Source organism: Vicia villosa, linkage group LG2, assembly GCF_029867415.1.
Source record: "Vicia villosa cultivar HV-30 ecotype Madison, WI linkage group LG2, Vvil1.0, whole genome shotgun sequence".
Lineage (NCBI taxonomy): Eukaryota > Viridiplantae > Streptophyta > Magnoliopsida > Fabales > Fabaceae > Vicia > Vicia villosa.
The window spans coordinates 169057519-169077235 of record NC_081181.1 but is presented as its reverse complement, the minus strand read 5'-3'; the positions used below and the strand labels follow the sequence as shown (position 1 = coordinate 169077235).

General features: G+C 34.3%; 1 long non-coding RNA gene across 16 annotated transcripts; it reads right to left on the bottom strand.

The window, feature by feature from the left end:
• Window positions 1-2475: 2475 nt before the first annotated feature.
• LOC131652917 (uncharacterized) lies at window positions 2476-19335 on the bottom strand. 16 transcript variants are annotated; one of them, XR_009298866.1, is made up of 9 exons: window positions 18829-19335; window positions 5809-6020; window positions 5197-5432; window positions 4706-4818; window positions 4307-4624; window positions 3936-4049; window positions 3527-3832; window positions 2944-3138; window positions 2476-2860 (listed from the first exon to the last, which is right to left on the bottom strand). It is a non-coding gene; the product is annotated as an uncharacterized LOC131652917 (long non-coding RNA). The 16 variants fall into 16 exon arrangements; XR_009298862.1 differs by having other exon boundaries at window positions 4307-4818; window positions 5197-5288; window positions 5384-5432; window positions 18829-19334; XR_009298856.1 differs by having other exon boundaries at window positions 4307-5288; window positions 5384-5441.
• Between the last annotated feature and the right edge of the window lie 382 nt (window positions 19336-19717).

The following is a 19717-nucleotide window of genomic DNA, read 5'->3' as shown; positions in this document are numbered from 1 at the left end:
TCTTACATTTTCTCTTTCTTCTAATCAATTGCTCAATTTTTTAGTTTTTAAGTTGATTGATCGGTTTTTAAAAAAAAAAAAAACTTATTGATTGGTAGTGTATAAAATTGAAAAGTAAAAGCAATAAGTATTGCAGTATGTACTATTAAAAACATATTAAGAGAGTTGAAAATCAAAATTGTTATAAATTAATATTATTAAAATATAAATTAGTTTCTTCTTAATTTATACATATTTTAGTAGTTTAAATAATTATGTGAAATTATTCAAAATTAATTTAAATTAATTTTCTGAGTTACATATTAATTTATAACAAAATTAAATAATTAAAGTATAAATTAATTTCTTCTTCATTCACATAATTAGTTTTCTGAACTATATAATTATTTCTATAAAATTCAATTTATATTTTCAATATCAATAATTCTATAGTTAAATACTATTAAACCTTAAATTTAAAATAAAAATAAATATTTAATATAGTAGAACATAATTTTTTAAATAATTTAATATTGTTGTTAATTTCACTTATACACTTGTTGTTAATATAGTAGATCGTAATTTTTTAACTTTGTTCCAAAAAGTGGTTGGTTAAGCACTCAACACCTTTCCCACAAGGCAACCATATTTCCATTTCCATCTCAATACATTCATGGTAAGGTAAATTTCATTTCTTAAACAAATAGTCATAAATCTCGTTCTTGATTCAAGTTTTGCTAAACAGTAAACCAACTTATAAGTTATAGCTCAAGCAATACTGCAAAGTTAAGGAGATATCCAATTGGTTCCTATACTTGTGCGATTCAGAAAGCCGCCAGTAAGGCATTTTGGCATCTTACCAAACACTCAAATGAAAAAATTATCAAAACAAAAATAAGATTGCTAGCATGGACGCCAAACAGGACACCATTGAACATAATCACAAGTGTAGTGTCGCTTCGGTATCCGACAAAGAAACACTTTTTTTCAGAATTTCAACAATTAACATAAACACAAAAAACAATCAGCATCCATAAAACCTACCAATTCATATTCAGAAGTTGCACAAGCCATTTCCAGCATAAGTGTGATTTACCCAAGGGAACATTTAGGTAGCATTTGATAAGTGTTAAACAAGGCTCGAACGTCTATTTTTTTAATGTTTTATACTATAAAACTAGTGTGATACTGTGCATTCGCACGGGTACCCGTCGTTTTCGCTAATAACTCCATGTTCCCGTTAATATTCAATATTTTGATTAATAACTTCATGTTTTCGTTAATATTCAATAGTTTAATCAAATGTTCCCATAGTTTAATTTAAATACATTTCAAATCTTTAATAATAATTATTTTTATTTTATTTTGTTTGAATTGAACTACTTATTCAATTTTTTCTTGGTGTGATTATTACAAATATACTTATACACATTATTTTATTTTAATTATTTATTAATTAAAAAAAATAACATCATACTCTCCACCTTATTTCAAATAGACATGTTTAATGAAGATGTAATATTTAACTTTTTATAAAACGTAAGCATAACATATTTATATCTATTATATTCACACATACTATTGAAAACAAAATTTCAAATTTATATTATTTATCATAATAAAGTGAAATTAATGTTTTAATAATAAATAATTTATATAAAATTATGAATAAAATATTTAATGAAATGTCATGTCAGTTTTAATATCACAATATTGATGTAATAATGATTGATTTCTATCATATTAAAAGTGATTTAATTTTCATTTAATTTCATTCTAAATTTGAATGGCTTATCATATTAATAGCGGTTCAATTGTTGTTTATTCTCATCATAAATTTAAATAAAATTAAATTAATGAAATTAAATAAGAATTAAAAACTAAATTTCAATTCATTTATATGCTCAAATTCTGAATAGGGAGTATCTTAGATTAGTAACAAATGTTAATACTTACTTGTTTTGTCCCTGTTATGTGAATTGTTAGTTACTTGCTTGACTGAAATATAGTCACACTGTTGAAGCAAACCGAAATTTGCAGTACATTTTGTATGGTGTAGAAAAATAGAATATTATAATTAACATTGATGTATGGTTTTGCTGATACCTTTTCGGTTTGTTAATCAATTGTTTTTAAGAAGCACATGTTTTGAAGTTGAACTGAAGAGGTGTAGCCCATGATCCAATAGTATAAATATATAGTAGGTTCATGTAATTATGATATAGAAAGTTGCAAACTCCCATAAATGAAAATCTAAAAACCGTGAAATTGGGAGTTTCATAGTTGCTACAAATTTAAAAGATTAAACCAATCGTTAGTTGGTATTGGTTCAGTGGTGATTGGCGCTGGACTTGGTAGGGAGAACCACGGTTCAATCCCCCGCAACTGCGATCGGGAGGGGGATGGAACCACTTAATGCCAGAACTCGCCCCCGAACCGGACTAAACCGGTGGTATAAAATATCTAAAATTTACGACAAATATTCTAGTGAAAAGATTGATCAATTTAAATAAAAAAATAGCAAAGAATGTACCAATAAGTACCATGGGTTAATGTCATCCACATAATCACTCAATAATTCTCTTCGTATTTTAGAGAATAAATTGGAAAACTCTCTGTTTTAAAGAAACAGCAATTTTGAACCTGCTAATAATAAATTGTGTATGTGAAAAAGAAATTATATATAATTTTTGCTATCAGGTGGATAGTTCTTCACCTATTCTAAAAGTTGTTGTTATGTTTTCGGACGGTTTCTTGCCAACGAACGCCTACCGGTTAGTATTTTGTATAGCACGACACCGAAACTCCACACGTCACTCTTGGAAGTGAGATGGCCTGTTTCAATGTAATACGGAGAAGCATAACCATGTGTCCCCATTACCTAACGTCGTAAAACATGTTCGAGATTGAGAATAAATACGGAAAACTAATGCAAAGTAAAAATAATAATGACACATCACTTACAGCAGTTGAAACATGAGTATCCCCAACTACCGGGCTAATTGGTTGGTCACACATTTGATTTCAATAGGGAGGCCATCCAAAACAAATTGCAAACCGCAGTATGAGTGGTAGCAGAGGTGACTGTCTAAACAGAAGAAAGATAATACTTACATTCCCAGAATGTCTCTTGTTGATCAAATTTTGCTTTCCATCAAGCTGCAAAGTTTATGCAATGTTCCAGTTTAAGATCAAAACATTCTATTAAGGTTAATCACACAAAATATGTCAACAATGCCTTAACGGTTAAAATATTTGTAAAATCAGAGTTGGCCAAAAAAACATCCACCAGCCCAAATAGAGGGAAAATGACCAATAAGTGTAGCTTAGGAAATGACTAACAAAGTATCAATCTGATTATATAGATAATCTATAGAGTTTACTAAGAACCTATAATTGGGACATAACCCCTATTGCATGTTGATTAAATTCAATTCATACTTAATTACTCAAATATTACATATCCAAGAACTGAAGAAAAACTTTTTTCTAAGACACGTCTATGGCTATTTTCTTTTTATTAAAAAGGATGTGAATAAATTTGTACCATGTCCAGTGATCTGTCATTGTAGATAACTGAAAATGACTGGTATTCCTTCGCAAGCCGTGGATATCATAGAAAGATAGGCTAAAAAATAGAAGTTTAATTCAATCATAATATCTTGAAATGCTTTCACTGCACAAGGTCAAAGACAAGAAGGAACTGTTAAAATATATATAATTATAAAATGCATTCATGCCCATGGTCATTGAAATATCACAAATTCGAGGTGCATTTTAACATAGATGAGAAATTAATGCAAAAGGCAGTATAAATGTGTATCAGTATCTCCTTTGATGTCTCATGCCTAACCTACAAAAAGACCATGTTCAAGTCATTACATTTCACATAAACAATTCAAAACCAATTCAACATACATCATCTTCTAAACAGCCCTCATTAATCTGGAGCATACCTATAAAACCAGTCCAGAACCAAAGCGTCATATGCACTCGGTCATGTTCAAACAGCCGGCCATACGCGAGTTCATTCTGTGACAATGCGACTTCCACTCATGAACAACCACAACCTGCATAGACATATACACAATCAAGTTAACACGTTTCCAAGCATAGTCCAGGAAAGGCCACAATAGCATTATACACTGTTCGAAACCGTAACAAAATCCAGTCATAATTCAAGGCATACAATTATCATACCATGAAATAAACAAAACATCTCACATAGAAACCAAATTCAGATTCAGCCCATTCAATACAAATGAAAAGCCAATATATAATTCAAGCCTCATTCCAGCCCTGCACATTTTCATTAACAAAACTATACCTGTGCATATCACACTTTCATGCCAAGCATTCTCCCTGACCCAATTCAAGACAGCTTGCACCATGGGCCAAATAATATGTCAAACAGTCCAACCATGACAAGCGCAATCTACTGCACATATAACCAGCCATACGCAGTCCACCATAAATTCACTCACTCATCAACAGATTAACCAAATCGAGCTACACCGAAAATTCTGCTGCATAAACTGTAAGCCGAAACTCAGCTGCATATCATCCCTTTACGTTAATCCGAATCAGCCCCCAAATCCTAAACAATTTCAGAACCTGCAGCTACCCTTTCTAAATTCAAACCAAGCTGAAAAACAAATACGAACTCGGTTCATCCACAATCACATTCAGAAAAATCCACACATTCAAATTACCAAATTAAACTTACAAAACAACCAAGCTTCATCATCCAAAATTCACTCAAACACTCAGAGAACAGCTGTAGTTACCAATTGGTTCATGTGAGCAGTCAGCCCATTCAGAACATAGAGGAAATAATGACTGCTAGCAGAGATTACAAGCAAGATTTCATTAGTAACTCCTAGTTCTAATTCATAATTAAATTTCTGACTAACCCGTACTAACTTCCACAAGACAAAATTTTGAACATAACTACTAACAGTTTTCCTACTAACATTTCAAAATTAACTCTAACCTGTAGCTAACTTTTGTAACAGAATTTCAGTGTAACTAACATATAACAGAACCTAACTAACTCTAACTAAATTCAAAACCAACTTGACTCATTATCAGTGAGTACCAACATACCTAATATAGCCAAGAACCATCTGAGAGCCAAAAGTGAAAAATGCAAAGATAATGCTAGGTTCTAAAACAAAAGAAGAAAGCAAATTAAAGTAAGCTAAACTAAACACATACTTTTGTTAGCAGCTTCTCCTTGATAACTGACTGACGTAATGCCACAATCCCAGATGTGCTCAAAAGAAAATTTGCTACTTTTCCTTCCTCCACTAAAAGCAAACATCATGTGAGAAACATACTGACAATGAATTTTAACCATTTTGGATATACTAAGTGGAGAGCAAGTGAAAATTTTCACACTTACAGATATAACTATTTGAAAGGAGACTGCATGAGCGTATTCAACCTAAATGCTATATATACTACAAACAATGTAAGTTCAAAACAAAAACAGAACAACGATTAAAGGTACAACATCAATCTCAGCTAAAGAGTTTGTAAAAACATCTAATTCTTCAATTTAAAACCAGTACATACTTTTCGATATAAAATCAATATAAACATAATACCCATAACTTATCATTCAAACCACCTAGAAAATCATATATCATCACTCAAAGTCATCAAACCAATTTTCTATTATGAAAAACCCTAATCACAAATTATCCCTTTTCATTGTCAACACCAACAAAATCAAAACCCTAACTTTCCCATTATTTAACCCACTGTCTTACATTCAAAACAACCCCGTTTTTAAACCCATTGTCTTACATTCATCAAGATTCATACCTTTTTCTCAAGCTGGACGAGTTCGATCGGGGAGCCATTGATCTTGATGAGACCATGGCCTCTCTTGCAGTGAGTCACCGCCACCGCGTTCTTCTTCCTACCCAAGCATTGAACCTGTTCCATTTTTCTCTTTCAGCCGCCGCAGAGAACGTGATAGCAGCTAGGGTTATGGTTTCCCTTTACCTCAAAGTTACCTGGTAGCCCAAGCAATACTGCAAAGTTAAGGAGATATCAAATTGGTTCCTATACTTGTGCGATTCAGAAAGCCGCCAATAAGGCATTTTGGCATCTTACCAAACACTCAAATAAAAAAATTATCAAAACAAAAATAAGATTGCTAGCATGGACACCAAACAGGACACCATTGAACTTAATCACAAGTGTAGTGTCGCTTCGGTATCCGACAAAGAAACACTTTTTTTCAGAAGTTCAACAATTAACATAAACACAAAAAACAATCAGCATCCATAAAACCTACCAATTCATACTCAGAAGTTGCACAAGCCATTTCCAGCATAAGTGTGATTTACCCAAGGGAACATTAAGGTAGCATTTGATAAGTGTTAAACAAGGCTCGAACGTCTATTTTTTTTTTATGTTTTATACTGTACAATAGACGGGAAATGAAGTTTAAAAGTGCTACGTTTTAATTCCACTAAATGGATTGGTGTGAGGTATGGATCAAAGAGAACAAAACAAAATATTCTATTATGTTCTGTCTACGTATATGCCAAGCACTATCTAAAAAAGTAAAAATCCGCAGCAGTACTACACAGAACAATTCCAAGGGTTAGTTCATATGATCAACTAATTGTTGTTTAGAAAACAGAATCATTTGACAGTGTCATTGTTTTAACTCAATTTTTAGTCTTATCAGCAATGCAGCATTGACAAACCCCTATTTTAAGAACTAACAAACTGAAGATGCATCACATAATTAAAAAGTAGTTAAAACTTAAAACACCATTCTGATCCTCAAGATTTACATAAAATCCATTATTTCTCGATTAATATAACTCAAAGTTATGACTTCATGTCATTAGAAGAATAAATTGATCTCGCTAATCTTTTAGGAACATTTTTTCAAAAATCCTTTAAGAATTAAACTGAGGGTTTACAGTTGAATGAACAATTATGTTTGTCTTGTCATAATAACATAATAGTGCCTAATTATATAATTGAACAAACAAGAAAAACTTATCTGAGACGATCATCAATAATGCTACAAAATTCTTAGGAAATGAAATGATAATATCCAATATTTTGAAACTGTAATCAGCAATCCATTCCAGAGATGTATTAAGAAATAACCCTATGGAATATACCAACAAAATGGAGAGCCCAGTATTTCGACATGAATAAAGACTAAAAATTATTGAATAATAATTATTTCAAATATCAGTATCTTTGCTGAATAATAGAAACACACCTTTTTTCAAAAGTGCAACAATTAATAGAAACACAAAACACAATCGGCATCCATAAAACCCTACTAATCCAAAAGCTGCAAGGTTGAGACTCGACACAACAAAGTTCCCTCATTTATAGATGAGTTCACATTGAGATGCAAAATGCATCTATGGAGTCAAGTGCTATAACTAGGTTATACCGCAACCACATATCATTAAACGGTTGTTCTTATCTTAGAGTTTTTAAAAAAACACGGCCACTGCCATTGTATTGTACAATTTGTACTCATACTGAAGACTATGCACGTCTATCCAAGTTTATTGCAAAGTAATATGATACAGAAATTGACAACCATGGATGATTATAGCTCTGAGCAGTAGATTCCACCCAGTGTTATCATATAGCAAATAGCGGCACCATGGCCGCTATGGTGGATATACATGGCATTTTGTAGTCTCACCGCAATGGTAAATATCGGCCGGATATTGCAGGCTTTTCTGCCATAATCTGCTATAACGGCGCCGCAAATTGGCCGGTATGCCGGGATTATGGCACCGCCATGGACACTGCCATCAACAACACTGATTCCACTTGATGGCAAAAAATATGGGGAAATAAACACTATTCAAGGTTGCACAGGCCATTTCCAACATAAGTGTGATTTACCGAAGGGAACGCTAAAGTAGCATTGGATAAGTGTTATACATGGCTGGAACGTCTATTTTTTAAGTTTTATACTATAAAATAGAACGGCAAATGAAGTTTAAAAGTGGTATGTTTTAATTCCACTAAATGGATTGGTGTGAAGTGTGGATCAAAGAGAACATAAAAAAAAAATCTATTATGTTAAGTATATGTATATGACAAGCACTATCGAAGGGTTAGGTCTAGATATATGATCATCAACTGAGTGTTGTTTAGAAAACAAAATCATTTGACAGTGTCATTGTGTTAACAACTCAACTTTTAATCTATCAGCAATGCAATGTCCTTCATGTCATTAGTGGACTAACTTGATCTTGCTAATCTTTTAAGAACTAAATTGAGGGTTTCCAGTTGAATGATTAAACAATTATTTTGTCTATCACAATAACTTAATACTGCCTAATATATAGAACAGACAAGAAAAGCTTATCAGAGATAATCAATCAATAATCCTAAAAATTTTCTTAGTAAATGAAATGATAATATACAATATTCTGAAAATGTAATCAGCAATCCATCCCAAAGATGTATTAAGAAATTTGACGTGAATAACGACTACAAAATTATTGAATAATAATTTGGCAAATATCAGTATCTTTGCTGACTAGATCCTCAGACTCTGTCTAGGGCCACAGACCACTATGTAATGACATCTTTCCGTTTCATTTTCACCAAAATAATCCATGTCTCCCTCCAACACTCTTTGATTCTCATTCTGACCTGCTTTTTCATAGAATTCTTAATCCAATATCTGAATCATGCCACTTTCAGCAATAGAGTTGTTCATTTATTCATCATATCATACAAGACACAAACAATCATTTATCATAAATCCCTTTCCAAATCCTATCCTCGGAAAAAAAACCTACCACCGCTTTTATAGGAGTTCTAATCGGTTAAGTTTATTTCGTCCCCACAGCCCACAACACATTTCCCACAAGGCATCCATATCTCCATTTCCATCTCGGGACATTCACGATAAAGTGAATTTCATTTCTTAGACAAAAAGTCATCGGCTAACTTTATTTCGTCCCCACAACACTCAACATATTTCCCACAAGGCATCCATATCTCCATTTCCATTTCGGGACATTCACGGTAAAGTGAACTTCATTTCTTAAACAAAAACTCATCGGTTAACTTTATTTCGTCCCCACAACACTCAACACATTTCCCACAACGTATCCATATCTCCATTTCCATCTCGGAACATTCACGGAAAAGTGAATTTCATTTCTCAAACAAAAAGTCATCCGTTAACTTTATTTCATCCCCACATCACTCAACATATTTCCACAAGGCATCCATATCTCCATTTCCATTTCGGGACATTCACGGTAAAGTGAACTTCATTTCTTAAACAAAAAGTCATCGGTAAACTTTATTTCGTCGCCACAGCACTCAACACATTTCCCACAAGGTATCCATATCTCCATTTCCATCTCGGGACATTCACGGTAAAGTGAATTACATTTCTCAAACAAAACATCATTTGTTAACTTTATTTCGTCCCCACAGCAACTCAACACGTTTCCCACAAGGCATCCATTACTCCATTTCCATCTCGGGACATTCACGGTAAAGTGAATTTAATTTCTCAAACAAAAAGTCATCGGTTAACTTTATTTCGTCGCCACAGCACTCAACACATTTCCCACAAGGCATCCATATCTCCATTTCCATCTCGGGACATTCACGGTAAAGTGAATTACATTTCTTAAACAAAAAGTCATTGGTTACCTTTATATCGGCCCCACAGCAACTCAACACATTTCCCACAAGGCATCCATTACTCCATTTCCATCTCGGGACATTCACGATAAAGTGAATTTAATTTCTTAAACAAAATGTCATCGGTTAACTTTATTTCATCGCCACCGCACTCAAAACATTTTCCACAAGGCATCCATATCTCCATTTCCATCTCGAGGCATTCTAGGTAAAGTGAATTTCATTTCTTAAACAAAAAGTCATAAATCTCGTTCCTGATTTCAAGATTCGCCAAACTGTAAACCAACTTATAAATTATAGCCCAAGCAATACTGAAAAGTTAAGCAGAAAATTAATTGGTTCCTATACTTGTGCGATTCAGAAAGCCGCCAAAAAGGGATTTTGGTATCTTACCAAACACTCAAATATAAATATTATCGAAACAAAACTAAGATGGCTACCACGGACACGAGACACGACACCGTTGAACTTAATGTCACTTCGATATCCGACACAAACACAACAGCAAAGTTGAGACTCGACACAACAAAGTTCCCTCGTTTATAGATGAGTTCACATTGAGATGCTAAATGCATCTATGGAGTCAAGTGCTATAACTAGGTTATACTTCAGCCACATATCATTAAATTGTAGTTCTTATCTTAGAGTTTTTAAAAAAACACTGCCATGCCATTGTATTGTACAATTTGTACTCATACTGAAGACTATGCTCGTCTATCCAAGTCTATTACAAAACATTTTTTTGAATTAACTTAACTTTGATACCTACTATTACAAAGTAATATGATACAGAAATTGACAACCATGGATGATTATAGCTCTAGGCAGTAGATTCCACCCAGTGTTATCATATAGCAAATAGCGGCGCCATGGCCGCTATGGTGGATATACATGGCATTTTGTAGTCTCACCGCAATGGTAAATATCGGCTGGATAGTGTAGGCATTTCTGCCATAGACTGCTATAACGGCGTCGCAAATTGGCCGGTATGCCGGGATTTTGGCTCCGCCATGGACACTGCCATTAACAACACTTACTCCACTTGATGGCCAAAAATATGGGGAAATAAACACAATTCAAGGTTGCACAAGTCATTTCCGAAATAAGTGTGATTTACCAAAGAGAATGCTAAAGTAGCATTTGATAAGTGTTATACATGGATTGGTGTGAAGTGTGGATCAAAGAGAACAAAACAAAATATTCTATTATGTTCAGTATATGTATATGACAAGCACTATCTAAAAAAGTAAAAATCTGCAGCTGTATTACACAAAACAATTCCAAGGGTTAGGTCTAGATACATGATCATCAATTGAGTGTTGTTAAGAAAACAATCATTTGACAGTGTCATTGTGTTAACAGCTCAACTTTTAATCTATCAGCAATGCAATGTCATTCATGTCATTAGTGGACTAACTTGATCTTGCTAATCTTTTAAGAACTAAATTGAGGGTTTCCAGTTGAATGAATGAACAATTATTTTGTCTATCACAATAACTTAATACTGCCTAATATATAATAGAACACACAAGAAAAGCTTATCTGAGATAATCAATCAATAACCCTAAAACATTTCTTAGTAAATGAAATGATAATATACAATATTCTGAAAATGTAATCGGCAATCCATCCCAAAGATGTATTAAGAAATAACCCCATGGAATATACCGACACAATGGAGAGATCAGTAATTTGACATGAATAAAGACTACAAATTATTGAATAATAATTTGCAAATATCAGTATCTTTGCTGACTAGATCCTCAGACTCTGTCTAGGGCCACGCACAGACCACTATATAATGACATCTTTCCTTTACATTTTCACCAAAATAATCCATGTCTCCCTCCAACACTCTTTGATTCTCATTCTGACCTGCTTTTTCATAGAATTTTTAATCCAATATCTGAATCGTGCCACTTTCAGCAATAGAGTTGTTCTTTTATTCATCGTATCATACAAGACACAAACATTCATTAATCATAAATCCCTTTCCAAATCCTATCCTCGGAAAAAAAACCTACCACCGCTTTTATAAGAGTTCTAATCGGTTAACTTTATTTCATCTCCACAGCCCACAACACGTTTCCCACGAGGCATCCATATCTCCATTTCCATCTCGGGACATTCACGGTAAAGTGAATTTCATTTCTTAGACAAAAAGTCATCGGTTAATTTTATTTCTCCCCACAAAACTCAACATATTTCCCACAAGGCATCCATATCTCTATTTCCATTTCGGGACATTCACGGTAAAGTAAACTTCATTTCTTAAACAAAAAGTCATCGGTTAATTTTATTTCGTCCCCACAGCACGTAACACATTTTCCACAAGGTATCCATATCTCCATTTCCATCTCGGGACATTCACGGGAAAGTGAATTTCATATCTCAAACAAAAAGTCATCCGTTAACTTTATTTCGTCCCCGAAGCAACTCAACACATTTCCCACAAGGCATCCATATCTCCATTTCCATCTCGGGACATTCACGGTAAAGTGAATTTCATTTCTCAAACAAAAAGTCATCGGTTAACTTTATTTCGTCCCCACAACAACTCAACACATTTCCCACAAGGCATCCATTACTCCATTTCCATCTCGGGACAATCACGGTTAAGTGAATTTCATTTCTCAAACAAAAAGTCATCGGTTAACTTTATTTCGTCCCCACAACAACTCAACACATTTCCCACAAGGCATCCATTACTCCATTTCCATCTCGGGACAATCACGGTTAAGTGAATTTCATTTCTTAAAAAAAAAGTCATCGGTTAACTTTATTTCGTCGCCACATCACTCAACACATTTCCCACAAGGCATCCATATCTCCATTTCCATCTCGGGACATTCACGGTAAAGTGAACTACATTTCTTAAACAAAAAGTCATCGGTTAACTTTATTTCGTCCCCATAGCAACTCAACACATTTCCCACAATGCATCCGTTACTCCATTTCCATCTCGGGACATTCACGGTAAAGTGAATTTAATTTCTTAAACAAAAAGTCATCGGTTAACTTTATTTCGTCGCCACAACACTCAACACATTTCCCACAAGGCATCCATATCTCCATTTCCATCTCGGGACATTCACGGTAAAGTGAATTACATTTCTGAAACAAAAAGTCTTCGGTTACCTTTATATCGGCCCCACAGCAACTCAACACATTTCCCACAAGGCATCCATTACTCCATTTCCATCTCGGGACATTCACGATAAAGTGAATTTAATTTCTTAAACAAAAAGTCATCGGTTAACTTTATTTCGTCGCCACCGCACTCAACACATTTTCCACAAGGCATCCATATCTCCATTTCCATCTCGAGGCATTCTAGGTAAAGTGAATTTCATTTCTTAAACAAAAAGTCATAAATCTCGTTCCTGATTCAAGATTCGCCAAACTGTAAACCAACTTATAAGTTATAGCCCAGGCAATACTAAAAAGTTAATCAGATAATTAATTGGTTCCTATACTTGTGCGATTCAGAAAGCTGCCAAAAAGAGATTTTGCTATCTTACCAAACACTCAAATATAAAAATTATCAAAACAAAACTAAGATGGCTAGCACGGACACCAGACACGACCCCGTTGAACTTAATGTCACTTCGATATCCGACACAAACACAACAGCAAAGTTGAGACTCGACACAACAAAGTTCCCTCGTTTATAGATGAGTTCACATAGAGATGTTAAATGCATCTATGGAGTCAAGTGCTATAACTAGGTTATACTGCAGCCACATATCATTAAACTGTTGTTCTTATCTTAGAGTTTTTAAAAAAACACTGCCACTGCCATTGTATTGTACAATTTGTACTCATACTGAAGACTATGCTCGTCTATCCAAGTCTATTACAAAAGCATTTTTTTGAATTAACTTAACTTTGATACCTACTATTACAAAGTAATATGATACAGAAATTGACAACCATGGATGATTATAGCTCTAGGCAGTAGATTCCACCCAGTGTTATCATATAGCAAATAGCGGCGCCATGGCCGCTATGGTGGATATACATGGCATTTTGTAGTCTCACCGCAATGGTAAATATCGGCCGGATATTGTAGGCATTTCTGCCATAAACTGCTATAACGGCGCCGCAAATTGGCCAGTATGCCGGGATTTTGGCTCCGCCATGGAAACGGCCATCAACAACACTTATTCCACTTGATGGCCAAAAATATGGGGAAATAAACACTATTCAAGGTTGCAGAAGTCATTTCCAACATAAGTGTGATTTACCAAAGAGAATGCTAAAGTAGCATTTGATAAGTGTTATACATGGATTGGTGTGAAGTGTGGATCAAAGAGAACAAAACAAAGTATTCTATTATGTTCAGTATATGTATATGACAAGCACTACCTAAAAAAGAAAAATCTGCAGCTGTATTACACAGAACAATTCCAAGGGTTAGGTCTAGATATATGATCATCAATTGAGTGTTGTTTAGAAAACAATCATTTGACAGTGTCATTGTGTTAACAGCTCAACTTTTAATCTATCAGCAATGCAATGTCATTCATGTCATTAGTGGACTAACTTGATCTTGCTAATCTTTTAAGAACTAAATTGAGGGTTTCCAGTTGAATAAACGAACAATTATTTTGTCTATCACAATAACTTCCAAAAATAGAGTTGTTCTTTTATTCATCATATCATACAAGAAACAAACATTCATTAATCATAAATCCCTTTCCAAATCCTATCCTCGGAAAAAAAAAACCTACCACCGCTTTTATAGGAGTTCTAATCGGTTAACTTTATTTCGTCCCCACAGCCCACAACACATTTCCCACAAGGCATCCATATCTCCATTTCCATCTCGGGACATTCACGGTATAGTGAATTTCATTTCTTAAACAAAAAGTCATCGGTTAACTTTATTTCGTCCCCACAACACTCAACATATTTCCCACATGGCATCCACATCTCCATTTCCATTTCGGGGCATTCACGGTAAAGTGAACTCATTTCTTAAACAAAAAGTCATCGGTTAACTTTATTTCATCCCCACAACACTCAACACATTTCCCACAAGGTATCCATATCTCCATTTCCATCTCGGGGCATTCACGGAAAAGTGAATTTCATTTCTCAAACAAAAAGTCACCCGTTAACTTTATTTCGTCCCCACAGCAACTCAACATATTTCCCACAAGGCATCCATATCTCCATTTCCATCTCGGGACATTCACGGTAAAGTGAATTTCATTTCTTAAACAAAAAGTCATCGGTTAACTTTATTTCGTTCCCACAACAACTCAACACATTTCCCACAAGGCATCCATTACTCCATTTCCATCTCGGGACAATCACGGTTAAGTGAATTTCATTTCTTAAACAAAAAGTCATCGGTTAACTTTATTTCGTCGCCACAGCATTCAACACATTTCCCACAAGGCTTCCATATCTCCATTTCCATCTCGGGACATTCACGGTAAAGTGAATTACATTTCTTAAACAAAAAGTCATCGGTTAACTTTATTTCGTCCCCGCAGCAACCCAACCCATTTCCCACAAGGCATCCATCCATAACTCAATTTCCATCTCGGGACATTCACGGTAAAGTGAATTTCATTTCTTAAACAAAAAGTCATCGGTTAACTTTATTTCATCGCCACCGCACTCAACTCATTTTCCACAAGGCATCCATTTCTCCATTTCCATCTCGAGGCATTATAGGTAAAGTGAATTTCATTTCTTAAACAAAAAGTCATAAATCTCGTTCCTAATTCAAGATTCGACAAACTGTAAACCAACTTATAAGTTATAGCCCAAGCAATACTGAAAAGTTAAGTAGATAATTAATCGGTTCCTATACTTATGCGATTCAGAAAGCTGTCGAAAAGGCATTTTGGCATCTTACCAAACAACTCAAAAAAAAAAATTATCAAAACAAAATTAAGATTGCTAGCTCGGACACCAGGCATGGTTCCATTGAACTTAATTACAAGTGTAGTGTTGCTTCGATTTCCGACACAGACACGTCTTTTTTCATAAGTGTAACAATTAACAGTAAATTGAATTTCATTTCTTAAACAAAAAGTCATAAATCGCGTTCCTGAATCAAGTTCCGCTAAACTGTAAACCAATTTATAAGTTATAGCCCAAGCAATACTACAAAGTTAAGCTGATAACTAATTGGTTCGTATACTTGTGCGATTCAGAAAGCCGCCAAAAAGGGATTTTGGTATCTTACCAACACTCAAATATAAAAAATATCGAAACAGAGTTAAGATGGCTCACGGACACCAGACACGACACCATTGAACTTAATGTCCCTTCGATATCCGACTGAGACACACCTTTTTTTTTAGAAGTGCAACAATTATTATAAACACAAAAAATCAATCAGCATCCATGAACCCTACCAATTCATCTTCATCCAATAAAACCCTAAACCAATAAAAAACAAAAAGAATTGCATTGTAAATGCATCTATGGAGTCAAATGCTATAACTCTGAGGTTACTACAGCAGCCCCATATAATTTAACTGTTGGTCTTATCTTAGGGTTTTTAAAAAAAACACTGCCACTGCTATTGTATTGTACAATTTGTACTCATCATACCTGTGACTCCATGAGCGACTATCCAAATCTACTACAAAAGTTACTTTTTGAGTTAACTCAACTTTGATACCTAATATTGTAAAGTAATATACTAATATGATACAGAAATTGACAATCATGGATGATTATAGCTCTGAGTAGTAGATTCCATTCCACCTGCTTCCAACATAAGTGCGACTTACCGAAGGGAACGCTAAGGTACTGTAAAATAGAATGGGAAATAAAGTTTAAAAGTGGTACGTTTTAATTCCACTAAATGGATTGGTGTGGAGTATGGACCAAATAGAACTAAAAAAAATATTGTAAAATGTTCAGTCTAGTAGCATGCGAAGCACTATCTAAAAAAGTAAAAACCGCATCAGTAGTACACACAACAATTCCAAGGATTAGGTCTAGGTATATGATCATCAACCGATTGTTGTTTAGAAAACCCATTTGAGAGTGTCATTGTGTTAAAAACTCAATTTTCAATCCTATCAGCAGCAATGCAGCATTGACAAACCACTGTTTTTAGAACCAACAAACTGAAGATGCATCAGCATAGTTATATAGTTAGAATGCCATTCTGATCCTCAAGATTTACATAACATCCAATATTTCTCGATTAATATAACTAAAAAGTTATGACTTCATGTCATTAGAAGACTGATCTTGCTAATCTTTTAAGAACACTTTCTTCAAAAATCTTTGAAGAACTAAATTGAGGGTTTACAGTTGAATGAACAATTATGTTTGTCTTATCACAACAACATAATACTGCCTAATATAATAATAGAACAGACAAGAAAAGCTTATCAGAGATGATCAATCAATAATCCTAAAGAATTTCTTAGGAGATGAAATGATAGTATACAATATTCTGAAAATGTGATCAGTAATTCATCCCAGAGATGTATTAAGAAATAACCCTATGGAACATACCAACACCATGGAGGGATCAGTATTTCGACATAAATAAAGACTAGAAAACTATTGAATAATAATTTGGCAAATATCAGTATCTTTGCTGAATAGATTCTCCTTGTCCATTAGACTCTGTCTAGGGCCACAAACCACTATGTAATGACATCAATCCTTTTCATTTCCACGGAAATAATCCATGTCTCCCTCAAACACTTTTTGATTCTCATTCGGACGTACTTTTTCATAGAATTCTTATTCCAATATCTTAATCAGGCCACTTTCAGCAATAGAGTTGTTCTTTTATTCATCATATCATACAAGACGCAAACTTTCATTTATCATAAATCACTTTCCAAATCCTATCCTCGAACAAAAAAACTACCACCATTTTTATAGGAGTTCTCATCGGTTAACTTTATTTTGTCCCCACAACACTCATCACATTTCCCACAAGGCATCCATATCTCCATTTCCATCTCGAGACATTCACGGTAAAGTGAATTTCATTTCTTAAACAAAAAGTCATCGGTTAACTTTATTTTGTCCCCACAGCACTCAACACATTTCCCACAAGGCATCCATTACTCCATTTCCATCTCGGGACAATCACGGTAAAGTGAATTTCATTTCTTAAACAAAAAGTCATCGGTTAACCTTATTTCGTCCCCACAGCACTCAACACATTTCCCACAAGGCATCCATATCTCCATTTCCATCTCGGGACAATCACACGGTAAAGTGAATTTCACGTTTCCCACAAGGCATCCATATCTCCATTTCCATCTCGGGACAATCACACGGTAAAGTGAATTTCACGTTTCCCACAAGGCATCCATATCTCCATTTCCATCTCGGGACAATCACACGGTAAAGTGAATTTCACGTTTCCCACAAGGCATCCATATCTCCATTTTCATCTCGGGACAATCACCGTAAAGCGAATTTCACGTTTTCCACAAGGCATCCATACCTCCATTTCCATCTTGGGACATTCACGGTAAAGTGAATTTCACGTTTTCCACAAGGCATCCATATCTCTATTTCCATCTCGGGACAATCACTGTAAAGCGAAATTCACGTTTTCCACAAGGCATCCATACCTCCATTTCCATCTCGGGACATTCACGGTAAAGTGAATTTCACGTTTTCCACAAGGCATCCATATCCCCATTTCCATCTCGGGACAATCACATGGTAAAGTGAATTTCATGTTTCCCACAAGGCATCCATACCTCCATTTCCATCTCGGGACATTCACAGTAAAGTGAATTTCATTTCTTAAACAAAAAGTCATAAATCGCATTCCTGATTCATCTTTCACTAAATTGTAAACCAACTTATAAGTTATAGCCCAGGCAATACTGAAAAGTTAAGCAGATAATTAATTGGTTCCTATAGTTGTGCGATTCAGAAAGCTGCCAAAAAGAGATTTTGCTATCTTACCAACACTCGAATATAAAAATTATCAAAACAAAATTAAGATTGCTAGCACGGACACCAACATGACACCATTGAACTTAATTACAAGCGTAGTGTCGCTTCTGTATCAGACAAAGACACGCTTTTTTCAGAAGTACAACAATTAACAGAAACGCAACAAAAATCAGCATCCTCAAAACCCTATCAATTCATCTTCATCCAATAAAACCCTAAATCAATAAAGAAAACAAAAGAATTGCATCGTAAAGAAATTACCGGAACATATTTAAATTTCCTTCGGGGAGGCTCTTCCACCGGTTCAATCTGCGCGTCCTTAACGTTCCCATTACTTCCGTTATTGTTGGCGTTCTGGCTTTGAGTTATAGGGGTCCACTTATAAAGAAGAAGATGAGAGCCGTTATTATTACGTTATTAGAAGAACCGTGATTGTGATTGGTGTTGTTATTGGAATTAGAAGAAGCGGAAGAAGGTGAAACGTGAACCCATTTCTTCTTCCACTTTCTCACCGGTCCGGTGAAAACCGTTGCCGGTCCGTAACGGGTCGAGGACCGCCCCAGTCGGGCCCCAACTCCTCCAACTGCCTGGGCCTCCGATCCACCTCTAACAATGATGAATTCTTGTTTTTTTTTCTAAATTTTTGGAATTTGGTTTTTGAACTCTCGATCTTGCTCTTTACAAGAACCCTTTGTTTCTCTCTCTAAAGAGTAGTAGTTGCAGAGATTGAGAAATGATTTAATGATAGTAAAAGAAATAATAATAAATACTAGTAAAATCCAAAAATATTAGAAGATATATCATAGAATCAATTTATGGAAACAAATTTAAAAGATTGAATTGTAAAAATGCGGTCATTTAGATTTAGTTTTATTTTAATTTAATTCGTTTTGGTTTTTAGTTTAATTAATAATTGATTGATTAATAAAATAGACATAATTGGAAGGAAAGAAGACCATAGTTTTATTTTTATTAATTAATTAAAATTGTTAGTAATAGTGTTTTTTATGGGATTAATGGTTATGCACGGTCAGTGTAAAAAAAGTTACATTGTGAGTCAATTTCAAATATTCATAATTATTATTTTATATATTATTAAAATAAAAATAAAAAATAATTTGAAATTTAACGATTATAATTCATTGACCGT